This window comes from Ahaetulla prasina, chromosome 8, assembly GCF_028640845.1.
Source record: "Ahaetulla prasina isolate Xishuangbanna chromosome 8, ASM2864084v1, whole genome shotgun sequence".
NCBI lineage: Eukaryota > Metazoa > Chordata > Lepidosauria > Squamata > Colubridae > Ahaetulla > Ahaetulla prasina.
In genome coordinates, this window is record NC_080546.1 from 89,271,841 (window position 1) to 89,299,079 (window position 27,239).

Below are 27,239 nucleotides of genomic sequence, written 5' to 3' on the forward strand. Positions count from 1 at the left end.
AGGAAGTGCTGAGTCATGGAGCCACACCCCACAGGATATAAAGGCAGCGAGAGCTGCTGTGCCTCTTCGTAGCAGGCAAATCAACTGCTTGACTAGAGCTGAAGTACTGTTTGTCGACTCATCGGCGTCGAGGGAGATAACAGAGACACTTGGCAGACACTCGCTAGTTTGCTGCCAGAGCTGATAGTGCCGGCTAATTAAGCCATCGTTCGGACGGAGGCGAGGGGGGACAGAACATGATGTTACCTAGTTGGGTCACGAAACGTCTGCAAGAAAACCACCAAGTTCAGAGAGCACCAAGAACCTCACTCTGAGCTACAAATACTCTCTTCTTGCGGTATTCTATTTATCCGCTAAACACATTTGACGCACCAAATATTCCCGCCAGCTGCTCGTTTAGCGGCTTTCAACCACCGCACAAGCTTACGTGGCCTTTAATCCTCAGAGAAGGCAGAGTCCACAGTCATTCAGCAATATCAAGCCGATGGCATTATTTATCAAGAAACACATCTTTTTTTATTATTATCCCAATCATTAGTCATTGCCTAGCAAACCCCCCGGCCGGCCGGCTAAGTCCAAATAGAAATATGGAGGCTGACAAGATGCATTTTATCATCTTTAACATATTCATCCTTTTGCAGCTCCCGGAGTAATGCAATGTCACTCAAGAGGTTACGGCTGTCACTCATCAAAATCACTCTTCGTTTGACTTGCTGTAAAGACACTAATAATCTCCTCGTTTTCGCTGAAGGAAACTAATAGCAGGAATCTTTCAAAAGAGTTTACCCTAATTTTATGAAATGGACCCTTTCTGCTTGAACGCGCCCTGTGGAGATCGCTTGCGGATATCTATTTTAATACCAGTAGTAGAGGGTGTGTAATCTTGCCACCTCTAAGTCTTCATCTTCTGAAGCAGATTGACCAAAGTATGTATTACAGGTAGTCCTTGACTTACAATCATTCACTTAGTGACTTAAGACTTACTTAAGTGAGATTTACTCAAGATTTACTTAAGTAACTTAAGACTTACAATGGCACTGAAAAAAAGTGATTTACGACCGTTATTCACACTTATGACCATTGCAGCATCCCTGCACTAACGTAATTAAAATTCAGACTCTTGGAAACTGGTTCGTATTTATGACGGTCGTAGTGTTGCGGTGGGGTGGTGGTGTTGTCGCGTGATCCCGAGTTTGCGACCTTCTGACAAGCAACATCAATGAGGAAGCCAGATTAATAATAATAATAATAATAATAATATTTTAATTTGTATACCGCCCTTCTCCCGAAGGACTCAGGGCGGTGAACAGGCAGATAAAATATAAATACACACAGTAATTAAAAACATCCCTTAAAAAACTAATTCAAATGCCCAAAAATGTTAAAAAACGTACTCCCCCGTAAAATAACAAAATTTTAAAAACCCATCCAATAAAAATAAAAATCAGGCTAGTCCAGCCATAACTTAACAACCGGGTTACCGACTTTACAACTGCAGTGGTCCACTTAGCAACCGAGGCAAGTGAGGGTCTTAAAATGGGGCGAGACTCCCTTAACGATGGAAATGTTGGGTTCCATTGGGGTCATAAGTCGAGGACGACCTAAATTGTTCTTTCAAATTGCATGGATTCCTGACAATCCGATGATGCTAATAGGATAATTAGCATCATCGGGACAGAACCGCCCCTTTCTTGACCGGGATGCCTTATGCACGGTCACTCATGCTCTCGTCACTTCTCGCCTGGATTATTGCAATGCTCTCTACATGGGGCTACCCCTGAAGTGCACTCGGAGGCTTCAGTTAGTCCAGAATGCAGCTGTGTGGGTGATTGAGGGAGCTCCTCGTTGCTCCCGGGTAACACCGCTCCTGCGCAATCTGCACTGGCTACCTGTGGTCTTCCGGGTGCGCTTCAAGGTTTTGGTTACCACCTTCAAAGCGCTCCATGGCTTAGGGCCCGGGTACTTACGGGACCGCCTGCTGTTTCCATATGCCTCCCACCGACCTGTACGCTCTCACAGAGAGGGTCTTCTCAGGGTGCCGTCCGCCAAACAGTGTCGGCTGGCGGCCCCCAGGGGAAGGTCCTTCTCTGTGGGAGCACCTACCCTCTGGAACAAACTTCCCCCCGGTTTGCGCCAATTGCCTGACCTTCGGACCTTTCGCCGGGAACTGAAAACTTATTTATTTATCCAAGCCGGACTGGCCTGATTTTTAAACTCTAAATTTTAAATTTTTAATTGTAATTTTATTGGGTATTTTATAGGGTCAATAAGTTTTTTAATTGTTATTTTAGTGTGTATATTAATTGCTTTAAATGAAGGCTGTACACCGCCCTGAGTCCTTCGGGAGAAGGGCGGTATAAAAGTTTAAATAAATAAATAAATAAAAATAATATCTGTTTTTTCCTAAAGTTTTACATCTAATTCTGTCGTAAAGAGAGGCAGCCCCCAATGCTTCATCCGTTGCAATTCCCTTGAGTGCAATTCTTCAGGGATTGGATTTGAAAACATTTCTTTGGGGCTCCCAAGTAAAATAACCTGGAAGCCGATTCTATTTCCAAGTCTTGCCAAAACGCACTGGGCTGGCTTAAGAATAATAATACATTTTTAATTGACCAAGTGAATTTTACATTACAAAGGTCATAGCTGTTACCATCTGATCTACGCTCAAGAGCTCCGAAGAGTGAGCCGGTTGCCCTTGCTGGGAAAATACCAGGCATGTAAAAAATTTCAAAAAATTAACAGATGAACAGAGTTGAAAGGGACCTTGTAGGTCATCTAGTCCAACCCCCGCCTAAGCAGGAGACCCTGCACCATTTCTGACAGACGGCAGTTCAGTTTCTTCTTGAAAGTTCCAGTGATGGAGCTCCCACAACTTCCGAAGGCAACTTCTGTTCCACCAGTTGATTATTTCTGTCGGAAAATTTCTCCTTATTTCCAGGTTGAATCTCTCCTTGATCAGTTTCCATCCATTGTTCCTTCTCTGGCCTTCAGGTGTTTTAGAAAATACCTTGACTCCCTCTTCTTTGGGGAAGCCCCTGAGATATTGGAAGGCTGCTATCATGTCTCCCCTAGTCCTTCTCTTCACTAGACTAGCCAGGCCCAGTTCCTGCAACCGTTCAGTCCCCTCAACATCCTGGTTGCTCTTCTCTGCACTTTTTCTAGAGTCTCAATGTCTTTTTGATAGTGTGGGGACCAAAACTGGATGCAGTACTCTAGGTGTGGTCTTACTAAGGCTTTATAGAGTGGTATCAGGACCTCCCTTGATCTTGATTGTATCCCCCTGTTCATGCAATTTAGGATTGCATTGGCTTTTTTGGTTGCCGCCTCACACTGTTGGCTCATATTTAATTGGTTGATACAACATCCTAGAAGAAAATAGTGGTAAATTCCTTCCCTGGATAGGTCCATGAAGTTACAACAAGTTAAGCTGAACCTCTGGAAAACTTTACGGCAGCCATCACTCTCAAAGCACAAAGCAAAACTTCAGCAAACATCAGCATGACTTTTGCCAGTCCTTTAAGACAACACTTTCAAATATAAATATATATATATATATAAAAGGTGCTTTCATCACCAAGCTGCTTAGCATTTAATAAGGATCCTGGATCCTATTACAACCTCAGCCAGAAATCTTGCAGGACTAACCGACCCCTAAATCTGGAGTGACGGGTATTTTTAAAAAATGCACTCCTATAAAAACAGATAACCTTTCATTTGCTTTTCTTCAAAGGTGCCTTTTTAAAAACTTTTCCTGGGGCTACCATTTATCTTGTGGGTCTTTAGTGGTTAAATCCCTTCTTTTTAATTGAAATTACATTCCACCGAATTTTGTTTATTTATTTTGAACCGTCTGTAGGTCTCCCTTCTAAATCAGTGAGAAGATGGCCAGCAATCTGAACAGCGAAATTCTGAAAAGTTACTTGTACGGCGTCGCTGTAAAAATAAAATAAAATTAAGGGGCGAGATTTTAAGGCGAGCGGGATTCTTAAAATGAATAAGACAGCTAGAAGAACTGAAATATAAAAATGAGTATAAAACTTTAAAACGAATATCAAACTGAAGACTGGACCAGGAACTTGAAAAAGAAATCTGGAACTTAGCTGTTGTACGCTTATTTATTTCTTAATTTTTTATGCCGCCCAGGCCCTGTATAATGTGACTCTGGATGGCTTCCACGTTATAAATCAAGTAGGAAGCTAATTAAACAGATAATAAGACAGCAAAAAAAATTTATGCGTAACAATCGAAAAGCAAAGTAATTCCCACAATGGAAGAGTAGCTGGAGCTAGCCGAGATGGCCAAGCTAACCATCCAAGAATTGGATCCTTTTAATCCAAGACAAGAATCCATCCAACTTTAATTTCTACTTGAAAACCCATCTAGATTTTGGAATCAAGACCGACGGAGGGGGCGGGGGAGAAATATTGATTTTGGGATTTGCGGATTTACGATTTATAGGCTGTAGTTTCATTAGTTTTTTTCCCACAGCACAGAAAAGCTTTGGAAATTAACTTTTCTCTCTCTCCTTTTTCCCCTTCTACACTTCTCTCTTCCCATTTTTCCATCCCCCGCTACCTTTATTTTTCCATTCCGACCGTCTTTATTTTTGCTTTTAAATTTGTATTTTGATCATCTCCATAAAATGAAAATACAACACAAACGTAACGTTGAGCCATGAGAACATTCCCTGCATGGAGAAGAAAATGCTATCATTGTTTTTCGCTTCTATTTTCTATTTTGATAATCTCAATAGAATATATATAAAATTTGAGCATTTAAAAAAATTCACCATATGCAGAAGATATTAGATGCTGTCTTTATTTTTAGTTTTATATTTTGATAATATCAATAAAATTATACACACACACACACATATATATACATATATACATATATACATATACATATACATATACATATACATATACATATATATATATTTATATATATATATATATATATATATATATATATATATGTATATGTATATGTATATGTATATATATATATATATATATAAGATGGGCAGGTAGGTAGGTAGGTAGGTAGAAAGCCAGATAGACAGACAGACAGATAGACAGAAAGCCAGATATAGGTAGGTAGGTAGGTACGTAGGTAGCCAGATATAGATAGCCAGATAGATAGAAATATAGATAGAATGCCAGATAGATAGATAGATAGATAGATAGATAGATAGATAGATAGATAGATAGATAATAGATAAATAGATAGGTAGGTAGATAGATACGCCAGATAGATAGAAAGAACACCAGATAGATAGATAGATAGATAGATAGATAGATAGATAGATAGATAGATAGATAGATAGATAGATAGATAGATAGATAGATAGGCAGGCAGGCAGGCAGGCAGGCAGGCAGGTAGGTAGGTAGGTAGGTAGGTAGGTAGGCATAGATAGCCAGCTAGATAGATAGAAAGCCAGATATAGATAGCCAGCTAGATAGAAAGCCAGCTAGATAGAAATATAGATGATAGATAGATAGATAGATAGATAGATAGATAGATAGATAGATAGATAGATAGATAGATAGATAGATATAGAAAGCCAGATAGATAGACAGACAGACAGGCAGACATAGCCGTAAATAGAAAGCCAGATAGATAGATAGAAAGCCAGATAAAGATAGATAGACAGCTAGATAGAAAGCCAGCAAGATAGATAGATAGATAGATAGATAGATAGATAGATAGATAGATAGATAGATAGATAGATAGATAGATAGATATGGAGATTAGATACAGATATAGATACAAATAATTGAGCAGCAAGATCTCCCCTGCATGCAGAAGGAAGCAGATGCTTTCCAGCTTCTGTTGAAAATAGCCTTTAGTTTTGGGTCTGTTCTTCATTTTTTCAGCTTACCCCAATCTTGCATGTCAAAGAACAGCTAACTCACGGGCTTGACTTCCGATCTCCAACGATTCCTTGAAAATCTACAGACCACCATCGGAATCCCTGTCTGCATTTCTCTCTCCGGGCAAAGCCCAGCACAGCACAGCACAGATTGTCGGCCTCACATCAGCAGCGTCTCCGTCTCTCCGAGGCCCGCAAGAGAGGAAGTGTGCAGAGCGGTGAATGCCAAAACAAGCAAGCCAGCCAGCCAAGGGGCCGGAATTTGGGAAATCCCAAAATAGAAGCGGCTCAGCAAACCTCTCACAGCTCGGCTCCTCTGTGCTCGCAGAGCCCGAGATGGAGATCAGATGGGCAACTGCCCCAGTTTTACCCGAGCCAGCAGTTTGCTGAAGACCAGAGGAGCAGAAACGGAGGTGAAAAATTGCAGTGAAAAAGAATTGGGGGGGGGGGTCAGCCCTGATTCTATAAGTTGTTTTCTTATATCGGAAAAGGAAAAACCCCTGTTGTGACCCAGGCCCCAGTAGGTAGTAGGAAACTCAGCCAGTGTAAAAACAAACTTTATTCGAACAGCTGAGAATTACTTCCTTCTCAGCGTAGCCCAACTAAGTTAAAGCAAATTCCTCCCAACACAAATTCCTCAGTCCTATCGCAAACCTTGGTCCAATTAGGCAAACTGCCAAAGGCCTTTCTTGGCAAAACGTCAGAAGACACCGATACAAAACAAATGCCAACAAGACGAAGCTATCAATGTTGCTTTCCGGCAAAGAACCCAAACACCATTGCTGGTTTTAATTAAGCCTTATGGGAGGAGCCAATCATCTCTTGGCCTTACTCCTGAGTTGTCCTCTTTGCTTGAGCTGTTCTTGCCTTCTGGCAGCTCTTCTCATGCGTGCATTAGGAACAGGCTCTTCCTGTTCCTCTGCCTCACTACTGTCAGCCTCTGGAGGCTCCGGAGTTTGCACATCACTCCCTGATGGCCTTGGCCCCACCTCTGCCTCCGAAGCAGAGCCCTCATCCGGCCTTCCCCAGCCTCCAGGACTGGCCCACGCTCTTCCTCAGCCTCCTCGCTGTCTGACTCCGTTGAGGGCTCCGCAGGCTGCTGGCGAGCCACAGCACACACACACACACCCCCGACATTGCACTCAAAAAATAAGTTCAAAAATCACACGAAGAATCAACGTAAGAAGGGACTGAACACCAGAATGTTTGTTTTGCCCTGAGCAGGACCACATTGATCAATTTAGGATCATGTAAACTAGTGGGTTGTTTTTAATTTAATGTTTTATTTGTTTTATTTATATGACATTCCATTTTCATCAAACAGCTTGCGTTCCGGGTAGAATTATCTTTAAATAGTCACATTGCACATCTTTGTTGTGATAGTCATCACCGGAGGTGGGTTTCAGCAGGTTCTGACCAGTTCTGGAGAACCGGTAGAGGAAATTTTGAGTAGTTCGGAGAACCGGGAGTAAAAATTCTGACTCGCCCCTCCCCCATCTATTCTCTGACTCCCAAGTCCCAGCTGATCAGGAGGAAATGGGGATTTTGCAGTAACCTTCCCCTGGAGTGGGGTGGGAATGGAGATTTTACAGTATCTTTCCCCTCCCACGCCCACCACACCCACGCTGGTAGTAAAGAACCGGTAGTAAAAAAAATTGAAACCCACCACTGGTCATCACCATCATATTGATAATATAATGTTACATTATATATAATATTATTATATTGATAATATAATAACGTAATAATATAATCTGTTCCATGCTCTGATGCTAAGAAGTTCTACGCCCCCTCTCCACCTCAAAAGAAATCTGTTCCAAATGCAAAACACAAGCAGAGGAGAGGAGTTTCATTTTCAGTTTTACTTTCACAGCAGCAAGCAGCTTTACTACAGAACAGCTGAGCTAAGCCACGTCCAGCCTCCTTCCTGTCTCCTTCTTGCTCATACAGCAAATACTGTTTGAATTTCCAAACACCCCTCAACTCTCTCACATACTGAAAGGATGCTAGCCAGATGAAAACCGATGGATGCTGCGGGCTAGGACAGTCTACTCCCCCTCTCCCTCTGTTACAACTGCCAGTTGCATTATATTAACACACTCTGATGCTACGGAGTTACACATTCTACATTAGGTTTCAGGCTAGAAGTGTCAATTTATCAAGCCTGAGTACATAGTTTCGTAGCAAAGCATGGGTGTCCAGCTAGTAATATTAATACTGTCATGTCCCACTCCTCCGCTGACAGCCGGGTCAGGGAAATCCGAATCAGGCGTGCCTCTGCAGCTCTGCCAAAGTCCTAGCAAAGTCCTCAGGGCAGGCAGGAGACCAGAAAGTGACTTCAGCAAGATATGTTAGACTTTGCCTGACTCAGAGAATGCCAGAAAGCAGGTCCTTTATATAGGCCATGGGGTGTGGCTCCATGACTCAGCACTTATCCAGGCCTGCCCCTCCCTTCCTTCTGTTGCCTCCGTCTATCAAGTCTTCTGACGCGAGGGTCACTCCAGTCTGCAGCTGTTGGCAATTGACCTCCCTCAGGCTCACATGCTGTGGAGGAGGGGGAGGGGTCTAGTTGCTCCATTTGCCTGGGCATGGAGCCAGAGCTGGGGGCTGGAGATACTTCCTCCTCTTCAGCCTGTCTGGGCATGGAGCCAGGGCTGGGACCAGGAGGCATACTAGGACATTCCTCCGTGTTCGGAAGCAGATAAGAAGGCCCCGGCTGTGGTGAGATCGGACGAGACACAACAAATACTTAACACTTAACATAACCTGCTTTAACGACTTTACCATTTCCTCATTTTATATCTCCTCTTTTCTAACTTGTTTCTGTTATCTAACCATCGATAGAATATGTCCCATATCAAAAAATATTCTTATCCTTAGTAGTAAATGTTAGTCTGTCCATTTCTGCACATTCTAACATTTTCTTAATTACATTCCCCTCAGATGGGATCTCATCGTTTTTCCATTGCTGCGCAAATACAATTCTAGTTGCAGGTAGTATATGTAGTCTTTTTATCATATTTTTCTGGTAGAATGCCCAACAAAAATATCTCTGGTTTTAGATCTATATTTTTTATTTATTTATTTATTTATAATTTAATTTCTATACCGCCCTTCTCCCGAAGGACTCAGGGCGGTTTACGGCCATTATAAAACACAAAATACAAATAACAAATTTAAAACAGAATTAAAAACAAATATTTAATAGGCCGAATCAACTAAAACGGTCAAAGACCGATATAAAACCCATTTAAAATTACAATTAAAAATTACACTTAGGCTAGTATATGTTGCTTTATCATTTTCTTCAAGCCACGTGTGTATTTTCGTCCAGTATTTTCTTGCCTTTGGGCATGCCCACCACATATGGTAATTTGAACCAGATGATTGATGGATCATGTAACTAGTGTTCACTCCGTCTATATGTAAGCCTCTACTAACATTTGCACAACAGAACAGTTTTACCAGTTTAACGTAAAGGTAAAGGTTCCCCTCGCACATATGTGCTAGTCGTTCCTGACTCTAGGGGGTGGTGCTCATCTCCGTTTCAAAGCCGAAGAGCCAGCGCTGTCCGAAGACGTCTCTGTGGTCATGTGGCCGGCGTGACTCAACACCAAAGGCGCATGGAACGCTGTTCCCTTCCCACCAAAGGTGGTCCCTGTTTTTCTACCTGCATTTTTTACCTGCTTTCAAACTGCTAGGTTGGCAGAAGCTGGGACAAGTCACGGGAGCTCACCCCGTTTTGCGGCAGTAGGGATTCAAACCGTTGAGCTGCCGACCTTTCGACTGACAACCTCAGCGTCTTAGCCACTGAGCCACGGCATCCCAGTTTATACTGGACCAAAAGTTTTTTAGGACTATCATTTAGCCTTAGTTAAGACCACACTTGGAATACTGCATCCAGTTTTGGTCGCCGCAATATAAAAAAGATGTTGAGACTCTAGAAAGAGTGCAGAGAAGAGCAACAAAGATGATTAGGGGGCTGGAGGCTAAAATACACGAAGAACGGTTGCAGGAACTGGGTTATGTCTAGTCTAGTGAAAAGAAGAACTAGGGGAAACATGATACCAGAGGTCCAATATATGAGGGCCTCCTACAAAGATGAGGGGGTCAAACTATTTTCCAAAGGACCAAAAGGCAAAACAAGAAACCAACCAAGGAGAGAAGCAACCTAGAACTAAGGAGAAATTTCCTAACGGGTGAAAGCACTCAATCAATGGAATGATTTGCCTTCATAAGTTGTGGGAGCTTCATCACCGGAGGTTTTCAAGAAGAGACTAAGCAACCGTTTGTCTGAATCAATATAGGGTCTCCTGCTTGAGCAGGGGGTTGGACTAGAAGACCTCCAAAGTCCCTTCCAACTCTTATTCTACGTTCAATGGAGATTCTGGTCCCAATTGTAGTCCCAAATGATACAAATTAGGAAATTTGTCTCATGATTTTTACGACGACACTACGATGTACATATAGATTCTATATTGGAGGATGTCGTGTCCCACTCCTCCGCTGACGGCTGGGTCAGGGAAATCCGAATCAGGCGTGCCTCTGCAGCTCTGCCAAAGTCCTAGCAAAGTTCTCAAGGCAGGCAGGAGACCAGAAAGTGACTTCAGCAAGATAAGTTCGACTTTGCCTGACTCAGAGAATGCCAGAAAGCAGATCCTTTATATAGGCCATGGGGTGTGGCTCCATGACTCAGCACTTATCCAGGCCTGCCCTCCTTCCTTCTGTTGACGCCGCTTATCAATTCTCCTGAAGCGAGGGTCACCCCAGTCTGCAGCTGTTGGTAATTGACCTTCCTCAGGCTCACATGCTGTGGGGGAGGGGGAGGGGTCTAGTTGCTCCGTTTGCCTGGGCATGGAGCCAGGGCTGGGGGCTGGAGGCGCTTCTTCTTCCTCAGCCTGTCTGGACATGGAGCCAGGGCTGGGGCCGGGCCAATTGTAGTCCCAAATGATACAATTGGAAAGCAGATAAGACGGCCCCGGCTGCGGGGAAAGCGGACAAGGCACAACAGAGGGGTTTATATCAGTGGTGAAATCCGAACCGCTTTGCTACCGGTTCACTGGCCGCACATGCACGTCAAAAGGCGGCTTGGGAACGTAAAGCTAGAACCCCGCTGCACAGCTGATTCCTCCCCCCCGCTGTTCTACTTACCTTCCCAAACCTACTTTTGGTGTGTGCTGCACACATTCGTATGCGCAGTACATGCCGAAAGGACGCTTGGGAATGTAAGTAGAACAGCGAGGGGAGGGGATCAGCTGTGGCGCGTGATTTAGCTTTGCTAGAAAACAGGATTTCCTGCTTTCTAGAAAAGCTAAACCCCGCTGCATAGCTGATTGTCAGAAATACCAGTTCAGAGGAACCGGTAGCTTTTTAAACTACCGATTCGTCCGAACCGGTTGCTAACTATTGGTTCAGCTAAACTGGTAGCTTTTTAAACTACCGATTCATCCGAACCGGTTGCTAACTATTGGTTCAGCTAAACTGATAGCTTTTTAAACTGCTGGTTTGTCCGAATCGGTAGCTTTTTAAACTACCAGTTCTACTGAACCGATAGCTTTTTTTTTTTACTACCGGTTTGCCCAAACCGGAGCTATCCAGTAGCATTTCACCCCTGGTTTATATACTCTTTATAATTCTTATAGGAGGAGTTATGGATTTCTTAGCCATGGGAGATAGCAAAGATAATTATCCTACATTTTTTTAAAAAAGAAAGAATTAATCCAGATTTATAGGCAATCTTTCACTTTCAATTTCTGAAACAGAAAATGTTAACAGAAAAGCTAATAATGCATATTAGGTTGATATCCTCAAGGACTGATAATTTATCAATTAGACTGAAGGATATATTCAGTAAATAACACTATCTTCTTCTTTTTTTTGCAGGTATTCTTCCTGTTACATTAAGTAAAATTTATACAAAAAACTACATTATGCATTTAATAGTAATCCAATTGTTAATGGAAATGGGATCATCAGGGGAAAAAAATCACCTTTCGTCTCAGCTCATTAAAAAAAAAATACTCTGAAATTGCTTCCGATAGTCTAATGTGCTCTGGGCCATATTTTTGTCATTGCCAATTTAGAAGCGCATGTAGGCGGATTCAGAGATCTAACAGTACCATTAAAACCAGCACCAGAAACAACATCAGCCAAGCCAACTCATCACAAAGAAAATGAAAATTTCTATCCCTGGGGCCTTTACATTCAAGGATTTCCTTGGACTTTGTAGAAGTTAACCTTTGTCAATAAGCTGGTGTGCATTAGCTCACTGGCTATGTGTGAGACAAACAGCAGACAGCAAAAATTTGCACCCACAGCATTATTTTGCCAAAAAAAAAAAACAACCCACACACAACACAGTTCTCTTACGCTAGGACTTACGTAGGATTAATCTGGAGAATAAAGCGTAGGAAGAACGGTTGCAGAATTTGGGTTTGCCTAGTTTAGAGAAAAGGATTAGAAAGGAAGGACTAGTCTAGAGAAAAGAAGGGACATGATAGCAATATTCCAATACTTGAGCGGTTAACACAAAGAAGACGGGGGTCTATTTATTTCCCAAAGCACCAGAAAGTAAGACCAGAAACAATGAATGGAAACTCATCAAGGAGAAAAGCAAAAGAACTTCCTAACAGTGAGGACAATTAACCAGTGGAACAGAACTTGCCTTCAGAAATTCTGAGTGCTTCATCACTGGAGATTTTTAAAGAAGAGACTGGACTGAAATAGTGTAGGATTTCCTACTTCCAAGTCATAATGGTTGGACTAGAAGATCTTCAAGGTCCCTTCCAGCTCTACTCTGAATTAAATAGTCATGCGTGCTGCACCAGCCAGCTCACCGATTCTACAATCTGGTAGCTGAGTTATTGTGGGTATCTTTTCTCATGGTGAACTAAGTCTGGAACCTTCAAGAGCCTAAACCCGATCTGTTTCCAACCTAGGCAATTTTAAGACCTGTGGACTTCAACTCCCAGAATTCCCCAGCCAGCCGTGGAATTCTGGGAGTTGAAGTCCAGAAGTTTTAAAGATGCCCACATAACCACTCCCCCCCTCCTCCCCTGGTATACAGTATCTGTAAAACAGGTCAAAGGAAGTGGAAGCAAGGAGATGCAACAATAATCAATAATGAAACAGATAAGAATAGAATAATAGAATTGGAAGGGACCTTGGAGGTCTTCTAGTCCAACCCCCTCCTCATGCTACACGGTTTAGAAGATGCTATGCTGTTTAGAAATGGACCATGGTGGTTACACGTTCAAGTCATAATGGGTTTAGCTGGATCTTGGCTTGGTTCAAAGCTAGTCGCTGAGGTTTATTTGCCATGGCTTCTGAGTCCAACGTTGAAAATCTTGTGTGGACAAAACAGGAAGTGTTTGTGTCCAACTAGTCATCACAAAAAGGGTTGAGCTACTTGTCGTGTCCCCCTCCCCCTCCGACGATCGGGTCTAGGAAGTCCGTATCAAGCGTGGCCACGAAGCCTCTGCAGCTTTGCCAAATTCCTTTCAGATTTCTCAGGGCAGGCAAGAATCCAAGTTGTGACTTCAGCAAACTAAATGAGACTTTGCTTGACTCAAAGTTGCTTGACTCAAGCTGGTCCTTTATATAGGCTGTGGGGTATGGCTCCATGACTCAGCACTTATCCAGGCCTGCCCCTCCCTTCCTTCTGCTGACGTCGCCTCTCAGATCTCCGGAAGCAGGGATCCTCCCACTGTGAATTCTCTTCCGCTGGATCTGCTGCCGGTAATTCCAGCACGTGGCTGGCTCCCTGCTCACACAGGAGTGAGGTTTGTTTGTTCATTCCTGACATCCTGTCCGGCCATGGGGCTAAGGCTGGGGGCTGGAGGCATGACAGGCCGTTCCTCTTCATTATCAGACTCCGAATCTGATAGCAGGCCCGGGAGGAGACGGGAGGGGCCTGGCTGAGGAGAGGAGGGAGGATGAGGCACAACACTATTCTCCAAGATGGCACCTTGACAAACGCAACCTGTTGTGGTTTGGTAAAAGACCTGCCACCAGAACACTAAATCATTGAGTCTTGCTTGCTATTTGTTGTGGTTCGCCAGCAGCTCACGGAGCGAGCAGCGGAGTCGGATAGTGAGGAGGCTGGGGAGGACCATGTGTCAGTCCTGGACTCTGGGGACAGCCCGGATGAGGGTTCTGCGTCGGAGGCAGAGATGGGGCCAGGGCCATCTGGGAGCGCTGCGCGGACTCTGGAGCCTCCAGAGGCGGACAGCAGAGAGGCAGAAGAACAGGAGGAGCCTGTTCCTAGTGCACGCATGTGAAGAGTTGCCAGAGGGCAAGAGCAGCTAAAGCAAAAAGGACAACTTAGGAGTAAGGCCAGGAGATGATTGGCCCCTCCCATAAGGCTTATAAGAAGAAAACGGGTCTTGGGCTCTTTGAAGGAAAGCAACGTTGCTACACTGGTTTCTAGTCAGGTCTCTTGTTTCTGAACTTCGTGGGGCTTTAGCAGGGTGCCAAAGAAGACAAAGGTTTGTGATAAAGCCGAAGGACTTTTTCTGAAGGACTTTGTTTTGGAATGAATTTGGACTAAGCCGAGAATGAAGTAATTCTCAGCTGTTCTAATAATCTACGTTTGTTTAGGACTGATTGTGTCTGGTAATAACTACTTGGGCCTCGGTCAAAACACTATAATGAATGATTTTCCATGTACTCAAGCACACCTACAGACCACGTATAGTGGTAGTCTTTGACTTATGACCACAATTGACCAAAATTTCTGCTGAAATTTTTGTTAAGCAAATTCTGTCCCATTTTACGACCTTTCTTGCCAGAGATGTTAAGTGAATCCCTGCAGTTCTTAAGTTAGCAACACGGCTGTTCAATGTTCTGGCTTCCCCTGTTGGCTTTGCTTGCCAGAAGGTCGGAAAAGCAGATGAGATGACTCCGGGACACTGCAACCGTCATAAATACGAGTCAGTTGCCAAACGGTTTAATTTTGTTTACATGACTGTGGAGATGCTGCAGTGGTCTTAACTGTGAGTAACGGTCGTAAGTCCCTTTTTTCCGTGCCGTTTTAACTTTGAACGGTCACTAAAGAGACTGTTGTAAGTTGAGGGTTACCTGTGTAATCTTTCCTACGGCTTGTACACAGAGATCGTCATGTTTTAATGTCCCCATAATCCTTTGCAGGGTGGAATCTGGGAAACTGAAAGGAGCTAGCAGAGTGTTTACTGGCCGGATACCCTTCCTGTCGCCAGTGCGGAATTTTATTCAGCAGTTACATTCTCATTGTCCCCAGAGAAAGAAATATCTGCCTCTACCCAGGATCGAACTCACAGCCTCCTGATTGTGAGGCGAGAGCTCCACCTCTAGGCCACCGCACCACTCTTGAGGAATCTTTGCAAACGCATGAAACAAATTGCTAGCGGTTTATATACGACAAAGCATGGTTCAACCAATCACAAATTAGAAGGCCGGGTGGTTGCCGCCCTCGTGTATATGCTCGGAATAGGTTTTCTATAGTAGCTACAATAGGTGATTACTTTTACTAACAAATTGAACAGTTCGGTTCACGGGTTGCACTAAATCATGTTTCGCTAAACTAGGATGTTTCCACTAATACCTGATGTATTTGCAAATGTGAGCTTTGCAAAGTTCAGTTTAGTGTTAGTATCGCTTTATAATGCCTTGGTAAGACAACACTTGAAATATTGCATCCAGTTTCGGTTGCCATGACAAAAAAAAAAAGATGTCGAGGCGACTCGAGAAAGAAGACACAGAAGAGCAACAAAGATAACTAGGGGCCTCGAGGCAAAAGCATAGGAAGAACGGTTGCAGAAATTGGGTATGTCTACTTGAGGCCCGCAGGTCGAATCCCGCCCACTATGTGTTTTTGGTTCCAGCCCGCAGGGCCGTCCTGGAAGATGTAAGGGGCCAGCCTGCGTTGCTTCAATCCAGTCTACCCAATGCAAAGAGGAAACATACCAGCAGTTTGGGGAGTGGTGTCCAGCTGGCCACGCCCACCCAGTTGACCACACTCCCCTAGTCGGTAAGGCCCCCTGCCCCGAGGTCAACCACAGCCCTGATACGGCCCTCAATGAAATGGAATTTGACACCCCTGGTCTAGTTTAATGAAAAGGAATAAGGCAGGTGTCAGCAACCTGCAGCTCCAGAGCCGCACGCGGCTCTTTGAGCCCTCTGCTGTGGCTCCCTGTCGGGTGATGCCACCACTGGCTGGCCCCACCCCTGGCCCTCCCCTCCCAGTCACTCCTCGCCTGGCCTGGGAAGGTAAGAGTGATGGCAAGTGATGGAGAAGCAGCTGGGGCAGAGACAGAGAGATACAGAGAGAGAGAAAGAGAGAGACATAGAGAGATACGGAGGGGAGAGGGAGAGAGAGAGATGTCAAAATGTGATTGATGTGGTTCCTGGTGTTTTTAACAACGGTTCTCTGTCCTAATGACCAGCTGGGTAGGCGTGAGTAGGGGGGGGGTCATGTGACTGGCGGGAGTGAGTGACGTTGAGTTGGCCACGCCCACCCAGGTGTTGAGGCTCCCTGTGTTTTCTTTTCTGTGGGAAACGGGTCCAAGTGGCTCTTTGAGTGTTTTAAGGTTGCAGACCCCTGGACTAGGGGGGGGTGACACATTTGAGGGGCTGCCCCAAAGGAGAGGGAGTCAACCTACTCTCCAAAGCACCTCAAGGCAGAACAAGACGCAATAGATTGAAAACTCATCAAGGAGAGAAGGAACCTAGAATTAAGGAGAAATTTCCTAACATTGAGAACAATGACGGAGTGGAAGGCCTTGCCTTCAGGAGTCATGGGAGCTCCAGCACTGGAGTTTTTTTAGGAATAGATTGGACAACCATTTGTCTGGAATGCCTGACCATCTGCCTGAGTAAGGAGTTGGACTAGAAGATCTCCAAGGTCTCTTCCAACTCTGTTATTGTTATTTCGACATGGCTGTTGGCTTTTCTCACGGGTGCAAACCATTGTTTATATAATGCACACGCAAACCCAGAACCAGGGGTGAAATGCTACCGGATCGGACCGGATCGCATGATCCGGTAGCGATTGCGGCCGGTAGTTCGGCGATCCGGTAGGGATGGTGGAGGAAAGCCACCCACCCAGGTGTCATTACTTCCTGGTTTTAACCAAGAACTAATGTGATTTTTTTAGGGACGCGGTGGCTCAGGGGCTAGGTCATTGAGCTTGTCGATCAAAAGGTCGGCAGCTCAGCGGTTCGAATCCCTAGTGCTGCCCTGTAACAGGGTGAGCTCCCGTTACTTGTCCCAGCTTCTGCCAACCTAGGAGTTCGAAAGCCCATAAAAAAATGCAAGTAGAAAAATAGTGTCGTGTCCCACTCCTCCGCTGACGGCCGGGTCAGGGAAATCCGAATCAGGCTTGCCTCTGCAGCTCTGCCCAAAGTCCTAGCAAAGTCCTCAGAGCAGGCAGGAGACCAGTAAGTGACTTCAGCAAGATAAGTTCGACTTTGCCTGACTCAGAGACTGCCAGAAAGCAGATCCTTTATATAGGCCATGGGGTGTGGCTCCATGACTCAGCACTCATTAAGGCCTGCCCCTCCCTTCCTTCTGTTGCCTCCGCCTATCCAGTCTTCTGATGCGAGGGTCACTCCAATCAGCGGCTGTTGGAAATAAACTTTCCTCAGGCTCACATGCTGTGGAGGAGGGGGAGGGGTCTAGCTGCTCCATTTGCCTGGGCATGGAGCCAGGGCTGGGGCCGGGGGGTGCTCCCTCCTCTGCAGCCTGCTTGGGCATGGAGCCAGGGCTGGGGCCGGGAGATGCCCCCTCCTCAGCCTGTCTGGGCATGGAGCCAGGGCTGGGGCCGGGAGGACATTCTTCAGCGTTCGGAAGCAGATAAGCAGACCCCGGCTGCGGTGAGAGCGGGCAAGACACAACAAATAGGGACCACCTTTGGTGGGAAGGTCACAGCGTTCCGTGTGCCCTTGGCATTGAGTCATGCCGGCCACATGACCACGGAGACGTCTTCGGACAGTGCTGGCTCTTCGGCTTTGAAACTGAGATGAGCACCGCCCCCTAGAGTCGGCAACGACTAGCACGTAAGTGCGAGGGGAACCTTTACCTTTACATAATGTGATTTTTACCTTCTCTGCATGCATTGGTTTTGTGTATGTGCAGAAGGTCTGTGAGCGCCTGTGATGTAGGTGTGCGAGTGAGCGAAGTGAGCATGTACGGCGCGTGCGCTCCTAAGCTGGTAAGGAAGGGAAGTAGATTTCACCCCTGTCCAGAACCTTCTGTTAACTGAGTAGGTTGTGGTTTCTTACGGTTAAAGCATTCCAAAAAATTTAAGTTGGATCCAAGTCTTTGGATTTTGCTAGTTTTCAGGACAAATTAACTTTCATGCCATTCTTTGAGGGAACTGTTCCTTTTAAGAGACTTGATTCTTTAGGGAACTTGGTACTCCAAGCCTCAATGAAACAAATTTCCCACCTCAAAAATTCAAAAAGATTGCGTTGAGAATGTTCATTTTATATATATATATTTTATATAAATATATATAATATATATATATATACATACATACATACATACATACATACATACATACATACATATATATATATGTTTTCTGAGGTTTTCACGGGTGTTTGTATGTAGGTCTTTGGTTGTTCGGGTTTTCTCCCATGTAAAATTGGAAGTGTCTTGGCAACGTTTCGACGAAGTCTCATTCGTCATCTTCAGGCTTTAGCTTCGTGCTTCTGGGAGCAATGTGTGACTGCAGCTGTTTCTTCCTTTTTAACTGCTAGTGGGGGTTTGAACTGATTGGGTGGGAGCTTGGCTGTGCTCTGATTGGATGGGGGTTTTTTGGTGCTCTGATTGGATGGGAGTGTGTCCTCTTTGGGTGGGGGCTTGGTTGTGCTCAGTCTAATCTGTGCTGCAGGGGGATTTGAGCTGGTGAGCTGCACAGCTGTTGTCCGGCTTCGTGTTCGCGGTCGTGCCACATCTTCACAGTGGGTGTCAGTCTGCTGCATGTATGGATTGGAGGGGTTTGAAATGGCCAATGCTGCAGCTGCGGTCTGGCTTCTGGTCCTTAATCGTGCTTCATGATCAGTGTGGGTTTGGGTCTGCTTTCTGGGTGGATGTGTGGTGGTGACATCCTGTGTGGACCTCGTGAGTGTGGGTCTGGTGTCATTCCTCGTGTTAGGGACACGTTTGTCAATAAGGGCAGGTTTCCAAATGGCTGGTAGGCGGGAGGTATCATCTCGTTTGTTCATGCTGTGTGGGTGTTTTTCTATCTCGATGGCTTCTCTGATTATTCTGTTGTTAAAATATATATATATTTTCTGAGGTTTTCGCGGATGTTTGTATGTAGGTCTTTGGTTATTCGGGTTTTCTCCCGCGTAAAATTGGAAGTGTCTTGGTGACGTTTCGACGAAATCCCATTCGTCATCTTCAGGCTAGGTGTTTACAGCTACGTGTTCTCCTAGAAGCACGAAGCTGTAAACACCTAGCCTGAAGATGTCGAATGAGACTTCGTCGAAACGTCACCAAGACACTTCCAATTTTACGCGGGAGAAAACCCAAATAACCAAAGACACACACACACACACACACACACACACACACATATATATATATACACAGACACACACACACACACACACACACACACATGTAGGTCTTTGGTTATTCGGGTTTTCTCCCGTGTAAAATTGGGTGTGTCTTGGCGACGTTTCGACAAAGTCTCATTTGTCATCTTCAGGCTGGGTGTTTACAGCTTCGTGCTTCTAGGAGAAATGTGTGATCACAGCTGTTTCTTCCTTTTAACTGCTAGTGGGGGTTTGAACTGATTGGTTGGGAGCTTGGCTGTGTTCTGATTGGGTGGAGGTGTCGAAACGTCGCCAAGACACTTCCAATTTTACGCGGGAGAATACCCGAATAACCAAAGACCTACATACAAACACCCGCGAAAACCTCAGAAAACACACACACACACACACACACACACACATATATATATACACAGACACAGACACACACACACACACACACACACACACACACGTAGGTCTTTGGTTATTCGGGTTTTCTCCGTGTAAAATTGGAAGTGTCTTGGCGGCGTTTGACGAAGTCTCATTCGTCATCATCAGGCTAGGTGCTTACAGCTTCCTATTTGTAGGAGAAATGTGTGATCGCATATGGCACCTAGCCTGAAGATGACGAATGAGACTTCGTCGAAACGTTGCCAAGACACTTCCAATTTTACACGGGAGAAAACCCGAACAACCAAAGACCTACATACAAACACCCATGAAAACCTCAGAAAACATATATATATATATATATAAAGCCACAACCCTTTCAAACAGCATGCTGTTAGAATTTGTAGAAGTGAAGTTAAAAGTAGAAATTACTTCTACGGGTTTAATTGTTCCGTAAGATCCTCTCCTCTGTTGGGAATGCTAGTTAAAGAAAGATGGGGGGGTGGGGGAACGTTGGAACAGATTTCTAAATCAAATCTGTAATTAGCAAAGGTGATACTTTTGGTACCCACAAAATGCCCTGGAGCTATTCAGAATTTCTATTAAGAGCTTTGATTCTTTCTTTTTGAAACCAACTGTGAATGCAACGTTTTATTTCTCTTAAGTCTCAAAAATCTGTTCCATAGGCTGAAACACCCGGGGAACAAAAGGTGTAACGAAATTAAGAAACCACGCTGAATACAAGGAGTCCTCGACTGATGACAATTGAGCCCAAAAAGGCATGTTGCTAAGCGAGACATTTGGGGAGTGAGCTTTGTCCCGTTCTTTCTTGTCACCGTTGTTAAGTAAAATCGCTGCAATTGTGAACTGAGTCAAGGACTAACTGTATAAATGAGGCAAGTAATATTGCAAGCATGAGACATCGAGCCCGAGTGGCAAGTATCAGGACACACTCGATGTCACAAGCTGGGCACATCGTGCAACTATAAATAATAAGAAAGATAAACCGAACGTCAAGATATCTGAGGACAGAAACGTCAGTTAGGTAAAATCGTGCAGTCCCCAGGCTGTGAAACAAAGGGCCAACTTTGCAGTGGTGGGTTGCACATGACGTTGCTATCGGTTCGCCGTGTGCGCGCATGGTCGGTTCAAGCATTGGGCCGGGTTATTTACGGGACCGCCTACTGCTACCGAATACCTCTCACCGACCCGTGCGCTCTCATAGAGAGGGTCTCCTCAGGGTGCCGTCAGCGAGGCAATGTCGTCTGGCGACGCCCAGGGGAAGGGCCTTCTCTGTGGGGGCTCCCACCCTCTGGAACGAACTACCCCCCCGGACTTCGTCAGCTTCCGGACCTTCGGACCTTCCGCCGCGGGCTTAAAACATACTTATTTAATTGTGCAGGACTGAGCTAGATTTTAAATTTATGGGTTTTAATTGGGTTTTATTTTTATATTTTAATTAACGGGCTTTTAGAATAAGTTTTTTAATTGCTTTTATATTGTATTTATGTGTTTTTAAGTGCCTGTGAACCGCCCTGAGTCCTTTGGGAGATAGGGCGGTATATAAATATGATTAAATAAATAAATAATAAATAAATAAGTGCGGGCTTGCCTTCTGCGCATTTATTTATTTATTTTATTTATTTAGATTTTTATACCGCCCTTCTCCCGAAGGACTCAGGGCGGGGTACAGCCAAAGTATAAAAAGAACACAATGTACAATTAAAACAAGAACTTAAAACAAACATAATCCATAATGGCCGAAATTAAGACAATCAAATTTAAAAACCTTTAAAATTTATAAATAATAACCCTGATTAAAATTATTTAGAATTAATAGTTTAGAATTAAAAATTTAAGCCAGTCCCGCTTGAATAAACAAATGCGTTTTCAGCTCACGGCGAAAGGTCCGAAGGTCGGGTAATTGGCGCAAACCAGAGGGAAGTTCGTTCCAGAGGATAGGAGCTCCTACAGAGAAGGCCCTTCCCCTGGGGGCCGCCAGCCGACATTGTTTGGCGGACGGCACCCTGAGAAGGCCCTCTCTGTGTGAGCGTACAGGTCGGTGGGAGGCATGGGGTAACAGCAGGCGGTCCCGTAAGTACCCAGGCCCTAAGCCATGGAGCGCTTTAAAGGTGGTAACCAAAACCTTAAAGCGCACCCATAAGACCACAGGAAGCCAGTGCAGACTGCGCAGGAGCAGTGTTACATGGGAGCAGCGTGGGGCTCCCTCAATCACCCGCGCAGATGCATTCTGAACTAACTGAAGCCTCCGGGTGCACTTCAGGGGAAGCCCCATGTAGAGAGCACTGCAATAATCCAAACGAGAAGTGATTAGAGCGTGAGTGACCGTGCATAAGGCATCCCGGTCAAGGAAGGGGCGCAACTGGCGGACCAGGCGCACCTGGTAAAAAGCTCTCCTGGAGACGGCCGCCAACTGGTCTTCAAACGACAGCCGTCCATCCAGGAGAACACCCAAGTTGTGCACCCTTTCCATTGGGGCCAATGACTCGCCCCCAACAGTCCACGGCCTTCCACGCACATGCACCTGGCCTCACAAACATCCCTAAACAGGACGACATAGAGCTGGAGCAGGTAGGTGGGGGTGGGCCCATGGGCCCACCCTCGATTTCCACTACAGGTTCGGGTGAACCGGTGCAAACCGGCTGAATACCACCTCCGCAAGACTGCCTCTAGAAGTTGTGGGTGGCTGGATCATCACTGGAGATTTTTAAGAAAAGATTGGACAAACCTGTGTCTTAAATAGCATAGCCTTTCCTGCTTGAGCAGGGGGTTGGACTAGAAGACCTCCCAAGGTCCCTTCCAACACTTCTTATTCTGTTACTCTGTTAATTAGGGGGAATGGCTTCAGAAACTGGAGTGCTCCAAGACTGGAGAATTTTTAAGGGGAGACTGGACAACCATTCATCTGAAGTGGCATAGGCGTGTGATGGCGAACCTATGGCACGCGTGCCACCTGTGGCACGCGGAGCCGTATCAGTGGGCACGCAAGCTCAGCTCCCACGCGCATGTGCCCGCCGGCCAGCTGATTTTCGGGCCTTCTGGGCCCACCAGAAGTAGGGAAACAGGCTGTTTCCGGCCTCCGGAGGGCTTCTGGGGGTTGGGGAAGGCCGTTTTGGCCCTCCCCAGGCTCCTAGAGAGGCTCTGGAGCCTAGGGAGAGCAAACAACGGACCTACCGGGCCATCACATGCCAAAAGCGGTGGGAGCAGGGGGAGGGCTGTCGTGCGTGCATGCGCAGGGAGCATAGAATTATGGGTGTGGGCACGGGCACGTGTGACCCGCCCCTGCGCTCCCCCTGCTTTTGACACGCGATGGCAAAAAGGTTACCCATCACTGGTATAGGCTTTCTTGCAGGAAATAGCATAGCCTTTCCTGCTTAAGCAGGGGGTTGAACTAGAAGACCTCCAAGGTCCCTTCCAACTTTTATTCTGTGGGTCAACGAAAATTTTTATATATTGTAGGTGTTTATATTCTTTATAATTCTTCTAGGAAGAGTTATGGATTTCTCAGGCATAAGAGATAGCAAAGATAATTATTCTACACTTTTAAAAAAAAAGACAGAATTAAACCAGATGTATAGCCATGTTCTCACTTTCAATTCAAACAGTAGCAATCAATGTAGCAGAAAAGTTAATAACGCATATTAGTTTGATAATCTCAAGGATTGATAATTTACCAATTAAACTGAAGGATATATTCGGTAAATAAACACACTATCGGTTTGCAGGCTTTCTTCCTGTTACATTAAGTAAAATTAAAAATTATAGGGTTTCTTGCTAGATCGGGTTGGACTATAAGACCTCCAAGGCCCCGTCCAACTTGTTGTCATTCTATTATTCTGTTAACATATGGGAAGATGAATAATAACATCAGTATGAGAGGTTAAAGCTACGGTGGGAAGGAAAGTACCCCGTTTCCCCCATTTTTTTCGGCTGAAAAAAAAATGCTTTTAAAAGTAAAAAAAAACCAAAACCCTCTGATGATTGCGTGGCTCAGCTGGGATCGTCAGAACCTTTTAAAAGCATTTTTTTCTACAACCTCTTTGGCCAAAGAGGTTGTAAAAAAAATGCTTTTTTAAAATTTATTTTTTTAGTAAAAAAGTTTTATTTCCATTTTCCAACAACCTATTCAATATACAGTCTCTTATTCAACATTAGTCATTAACTTTCATTTGTTACTTATTCTGACCTGCCCAGCTACCACTTCCTTCCTTAACAAACTTTTCCTCCTCCCTTCTCTACTTTCTTCTACTTTCTTCATCCTTCCTCTCCTTCGCTTTTCTACATCCTCTCCTCCTTCCCTACTCTTCTCTTCCACCCTTTCTAACCCTCTCTCTTTCCCCTTTCTTCTTCCTCTCCTTTCCCCCTTTTCTACCTCTCTCTTTCCTACCTACTTTCTTCCTTCACTCTCTCCTCTCCCTTTCCATTCCTTCTGAAATGGCAGCTGAGCAGCCCGATTTCATTTCAAATTATTTCTATTTCTTAATTACATATCTTCAATCATTCCTTTACATTGATCCTTCATCTCCCCCCCTCCCCCCTTCCCCCCCTCCCCCCTTCCCACCCCCCGAGACTTCCCAGAACAAAGTACAGGGTATAAGATTAACAATCATAAATTAAAATACAACATAAGTCATAATCCATAGTCACTCCTCTCTCTAAGACCTTAACTCCCCTTCCAGAAACAAAAAAGTACATTCTTCTTCCAGGCCATTATATATCAGTCCATTCCACTCCTAAAATCTTCAGAATCTTCCAATTAAATTAGTATTTCCAGTTCATCAATAAAATACATAGTTTTTAATATCCAATCTTCATCAATTAACACCAAATATATATCAATCCATTCCACTCCTGAAGTCTTCAGAATCTTATAGTTTTTAATATCCAATCTTCATCAATTAACACCAAATATATATCAATCCATTCCACTCCTAAAGACTTCAGGGAAAAAAATGCTTTTAAAAGGCTCCTCTGACGATCCCAGCTGAGTTGCCTGATCGTCAGAGGCTTTTTTTTCTTTTAAAGGCAAAAGAAAATGCTTTTAAAAGAAAAGAAAAGCCTCTGACAATCGGGCAACTCAGCTGGGATCGTCAGACGAGCCATTTAAAAGCATTTTTTTACAACTTCTTCAGCTGAGAAAAAATGCTTTAAAAGTAAAAAAAAAAAAAAGTTGGCCATACCCACCCAGTCACATTACTCCACCCACCCACCAAGAACCGGTAGTAACAAATTTTACATTTCACTACTGCCTTGTGGTAAATCATCCATCTCCTCCCAAGCTGTGCTGTTACTAGACGTCTTACCTGGACTGTGGAGGTTGTGTTCTACTAGATGGGATTTACCCCAAGAACCCTGAAGCTTTGATTGAGGTGGGACGCAGATGGTGAACTAATGAAAACACGAACTACAGGGAATAGGTAACACCTGCACCTCACCTGGTCTCCATAGCAACCATGCAACAAGCCAGCAAACTCATCATGTTCTAGGAATTAGGGGAAAAAAAACATTGGGTCTACTTTGCAGCAAGTCAGAATGAGATTTGAGGTCTTCATGTAAGGAATGAAACCAGTCCTGGGTACCTGATTTAACAAAGCATGGTTAAACGATGGCTTAATGCCCTGCGTCAGCAGCAACGAGAACAAGGTTATGTTGGCCAGATCTTCATTGATTCATCTAATTCCCTAAGTATTTAATCAGTTAGCTATCAGTTAATAGCACCGTGTTTAAAAAAAAGTCAAAAAATGTACATTTTAAAAAAAAAATTACATTTATATCCCGCCCTTCTCCGAAGACACAGGGCGGCTTACAGTGTGTAAGGCAATAGTCTCATTCTATTTGTATATTTACAAAGTCAACTTATTGCCCCCCCAACAATCTGGGTCCTCATTTTACCTACCTTATAAAGGATGGAAGGCTGAGTCAACCTTGGGCCTGGTGGGATTAGAAACTGCAGTAATTGCAGGCAGCTGTGTTTTAATAACAGGCTATCTTACAGCCTGAGCCACCACAGTCCCTATATTGGATATACCGTGTTTGCCTGAAAATAAGACTGGGTCTTATATTAATTTTTGCTCCAAAAGGGCTTATTTTCTGGTTAGGTCTTATTTTGGGGGAAATACGGTACTAAATCCATCCGTCTAGCTGTCAATCTTAACTAGGGCTTATTTTTGGGAGTAGGGCTTATATTACAAACATCCTGAAAAATCATCCCAGGATTTATTTTCTGGTTGGGTCTTATTTTGGGGGGAAAATGATACTAAATGCATCCATCTGCCTGACAATCTTAACTGGGGCTTATTTTGGGGGTAGGGCTTATATTACGAGCATCCTGAAAAATCATGCTAGGATTTAATTTCCGGTTGGGTCTTATTTTTGGGGAAACAAGGTAGTCTATAGGTGGTGGGGGTATTATTTTACTGTTTTTCTTTTTATTGCTTTTATTTCTTTTATAGGAGGACGCGGTGGCTCAGGGGCTAGGAAGTTCAGTTTGTCAATCGAAAAGTCGGCTGCTCAGCGGTTCGAATCCCTAGTGCTGCCGTGTAACGGGGTGAGCTCCCGTTACTTGTCTCAGCTTCTGCCAACCTAGCAGTTTCGAAAGCATGTAAAAATGCAAGTAGAAAAAATAGGGACCACCTTTGGTGGGAAGTTAATAGAGTTCCGTGCGCCTTTGGCGTTGAGTCATGCTTGCCACATGACCACGGAGACGTCTTCGGACAGCGCTGGCTCTTCGGCTTTGAAACGGAGATGAGCACCACCCCCTAGAGTCGGCAACAACTAGCACGTATGTGTGAGGGGAACCTTTACCTTTTACTTACTTTATTTCTTTTATACAGTATTTTTCAATCGTGAGCCGCCACATACAAGTAAGGCAGCAATATACATTTTCTAGATAAATAAAATTGTGAATGCTCAGCGTTCTCTAATATTAATACATACCACTGGATCCTTCATCAATGCCCAATTAAATGCTATCAATACTGAATATAGGTCCTGGCCCAGTTTTAAACAATTCTGGTTAATACTTACAGGACCGCCTGCTGCTACCGAATGCCTCCCACCGACCTGTACGTTCACACAGAGAAGGACTTCTCAGGGTGCCGTCCGCCAAGCAATGTCGGCTGGCGGCCCCCAGGGGAAGGTCCTTCTCTGTGGGGGCGCCTACCCTCTGGAACGAACTTCCCCCTGGACTGCGTCAACTGCCTGACCTTCGGACCTTTCGCCGCGAGCTGAAGACGTATTTGTTTATTCGCGCAGGACTGGCCTAGGAATTTTAAATTTTAAATTTTTACATAGTTTTAATTTTAATATTTATATTTGATAAATTTTATGGGGTTTGATGGTATAAATGTTTTAAATTTGGCCAAACATATAATAAGTTTTTTAGCTATTGTTTTATCTGTACATTGTCATTGTTTTATTGTGGCTGT

General features: G+C 44.5%; 1 protein-coding gene across 8 annotated transcripts in view; it reads right to left on the bottom strand.

Moving 5' to 3' along the window:
• The window catches only part of APBB2 (amyloid beta precursor protein binding family B member 2), a 184,386-nt gene that overhangs the window by 144,214 nt on the left and 12,933 nt on the right, over positions 1-27,239 (bottom strand). The window contains exon 1 of one of the 8 annotated variants that reach the window (XM_058192350.1): positions 5,885-6,078. The exons of the other annotated variants lie outside the window; for them this stretch is intronic. The gene's annotated coding sequence lies outside the window, so the exon portion shown is untranslated. Of the gene's footprint in view, positions 1-5,884; positions 6,079-27,239 lie in introns of those variants that run through there. 8 annotated transcript variants of the gene reach the window in all.